The sequence below is a fragment of the Priapulus caudatus genome, unplaced genomic scaffold (genome assembly GCF_000485595.1).
Source record: "Priapulus caudatus unplaced genomic scaffold, Priapulus_caudatus-5.0.1 Scaffold340, whole genome shotgun sequence".
Lineage (NCBI taxonomy): Eukaryota > Metazoa > Priapulida > Priapulimorpha > Priapulimorphida > Priapulidae > Priapulus > Priapulus caudatus.
Genome location: NW_014577401.1, coordinates 109936 through 113677, shown reverse-complemented (window position 1 = coordinate 113677; position 3742 = coordinate 109936).

Below are 3742 nucleotides of genomic sequence, written 5' to 3'. Positions count from 1 at the left end.
GTGGGAAAATGGCGAAATGGGAAACTGGCGAAATGGGAAATGGCGAAATGGGAAATGGCGAAGTGGGAAAATGGCGAAATGGGAAGACACCGGGAAACTAGCGAAATGGGAAGACACCGTTCACACGAGGAAATGCGCGGTCCAAGAGATCCGGTATTTCTCAAGCACGGCAAATTATTCGGGGTCTGGGAAGCCGCGTATTTACATCAAATACCGGATCTGTTTAGATACCGTATTTCTTGGACCGCGCATTTTGCCTCGTGTGAACGCTAAATACCGGATTTCTTGCTAAGTGTGAACACGGCTATAAACGTTAAATGAAAAAAAAAACAATGCGTCTAAGCGAACAATGCGAAATAAACAATCAGTGCACGGCAACCAAAGATCGTATAGTGTCTCCGGCACTATACGATCTTTGACGGCAACTGCCGATAAAATACGTAGACTGGTCCGCGCTCGACAGTTCCACTCGCGTTACGCGGCTATAATAACGGGACATTTTTCAAGATGATAAAATGTTACTTTTATCAGATATATCAAGTATCTATATCAGACCTTTCCTAGCTAGCCTAGGCTAGGGCGTAAAGTTATATCTCATCTGTTATGTTCAAACATTGCATATTAGTATAAGTTTTGAAAAGTTGAATAGACTATGTCGATTATACTTACCCTTGGCGAAAGCATGCGAAATTCCCGTCGGCGCGGCATGTATGGAGCGTACGCAAAATAACGTGTAGTACCTACGTAAAGCTGTGTTTACACTGACGATTTTATGCAGGCAACTTGGCATTTTTCTTCTGTCCACCAACCTCTCTATAAATGTTCAAAGCGCTTACGTTATCGACCGAGAGGCGGCAAACGTTTCAACATTTGACCCGTAGCGTCCGCGCGGGGCGCGAATTTCCCCCCCCCCCTTGAGTTCCGGACCACAGCCAATCAGCGCGCTCCATTCACTCGACTTCCTCGAAGCAACAATGTAAAATCATTACCTCCTATCCCTCACCCTAACCCTAACACTAACACTAACCCTAACCCTAACTCTAACTATAATCCAACCATATAATTACAAAACACTATCTATGGTGGGTCCGGAACTGAAGTGGGAAAAAAAAATTTCGCGAGCGGGGCGATGCGGATATGCATCTTGCATACACTGACGATTTTATGAAGACAATTCGGCGTTTTTCTTCTTTCTACCTTCGCCAAACGCACCAAACGCACGTCACACCTAGAGCATCTACATGTATAGGAGGGTCCTCCCGCATCCGCCTTGTGCTAGGGATAGGTCGCACCTTGCGAACGGGCATCGCTTGCTTACCCAGCAAGGGTCTGGTTTTAGACAGACGAGTTTCTAAGAGCGGTTTTGAGCCTATATATATAGGCAGCATTTGCAGCAAACAAAATGGACAAGATATAAGATTTAGAGAGACTATGATATCAGTCAGAGAGCCTAGGCATGGTTTGCTATAGGCTGTATTATGTATATAATATTTTGTATGTGTAGTTAATAATAAAGTCTATGTGAAACTACTAATCCGTGACTACGTCTACGTCTACGTCTACTGTGGTTATCTCTGCTCTCTACGCTGCTGCTGTTAAACCTCTCTCACTGGTTATCTACGGGACAACGCTGTTACTCTACGCTGTCGCACGCGTCCATCCTACACGGAGATCTACAACCTTTCGCAGTACAACACGGCTTGCTATATAAGTTCAAAGCTCTTACGTTATCGACGCGAAGCGGCAAACGTTTCAACATTTGACCCGAATTGAAATTTTGCATGTATTCATGTCGCCATGCAGGTCTTGGGAAGGAATGAGTTTACATGACTTTTGCTGATGGGGGGGGGCGTCAGTTTACACGCAGATTTTCTTTAAACACCGATTTAGCGCGACACATGCGCCGATGACTTTTACCGCAACCGACAAATCGCGTTATAAGGGGCCACACTAGTATATATATATACATGTTATAAATAAATACATGGTATATAATAATGTAAAATATATATATATTATATATATATATTATATATATATAGCTATATATCAACTAAGAAAGCAAGGAGGCAACCCGAAGAGCTTATACAACGCACGCACGCACAGCACGCACGCCCGCACACAACACATACACACATGGCACGCAAACAACACACAGCAGCATGCACACACACCACACGCACACACACGCCACACAACACACACCGCGCGCGCGCGCACACGCCCACACTACATCACACATGTCAACACGACACGACACACACACACACCGCACGCCTACATACCACTGATCTCTATTATAGTACTAACACTGTGATACATACACACACTCAGGCACACGTGCCTGCTTACGCGCACACGCACAGTGCCACCGTCACGCGCACGCGCGCGTACTCATGATTGCTAATATACGTAAGTGAACGAATGACGTTATATGATGCACGATGTACACAGTGTGATATGCAGAGAAGCTCGCTCATCATTTGACTTGTTACTTTGAGGATATATGTTGTGTACATGACTGTATGAAGTCATTCCCATTGTTCGCTTGTTTATTATGCTTCGTTTATTTTTCGTTTCGTTTATTATTCGTTTATTATTATAACTCGTCGCAGCGATCGCAACGCCAGTGTATACGCGCATTACATACATTGTATAAGTCGACAATTTCGTAAGTCGACACAAATATGCTGGTCCCAAAAGTGTCGACTTATGCGAGTTTTACTGTATATCTCTTGATATATATCAATCAGGAGTCATATTTTATACTTTATATTTTTTTCACTTAGTGTAGTCGAGACAAGCACAAAATAATAATATTATAGAAGGGGCTTATAATTATGCAGAAGCACATGTATGTTCAAAAACCTGGGGGACATTTGATAGTGTGTTCCCCACCCTTCAAAAAGTGTGGGGACGTGTCCCCTGTGTCCTCATGGCATTTGCGTCTTAGACGCGTAATTTGAGACGAGAGAAATATACAGGTTTTAGTTATAAGGTTATTTATTCTATGGTTATTCGTTAGAATGCAATAACACAAATTTGCATAAACAGTAACTAATATATTCTGCGTAAAATATAAATTATACCAGGTGATAAATATCTTACCGGGTAATAAAAATGTCTACTCATGTTTCCGTATAAAAATAAAGAAACAACTAAACATGCGTGACGCAGAACATGACGATTCCCTATATACGTATATTTACAAGATAGCGGCATAGCCAATTACTTGGCATACTAAGTCACAGTTATTGTCTTAGCATATTAACTTGTACAATTTTATCAGATGAATGAGTGTCTTCGTTCTAACGTCTTTGTTAGACTAGCGGTTTGGTATCAGGGCGTCGGCTATGATGGCGTGTAACAGCAACAGCAACAGCAACGAATGCGACGATGACGATGATAAGGATCACAGCTAATGCGATACCGAAACCTATTGACTCATAGAAGAAGCTGTAACATAAAAATACATTACGATTTGAAAATATGCATTTTCGAGGTAAAGCGACAGCGAACGTGTGCTAAAAGATTAAATTTAAAAATTTAATAAATTAAACTTAAAAAGAATAAACTTAAGAGTTAATTAACGTAAGATTAACGTATTAAAACAATAGAAAATAGTTTATGCTACGTTGATTAAACATGGCTAATAGAACAACTATAGTTAATCGACCGATAACTAGATTAAATCATTAAACACATAAACGCGCGCGCGCACACACGCATGCACACACACAAT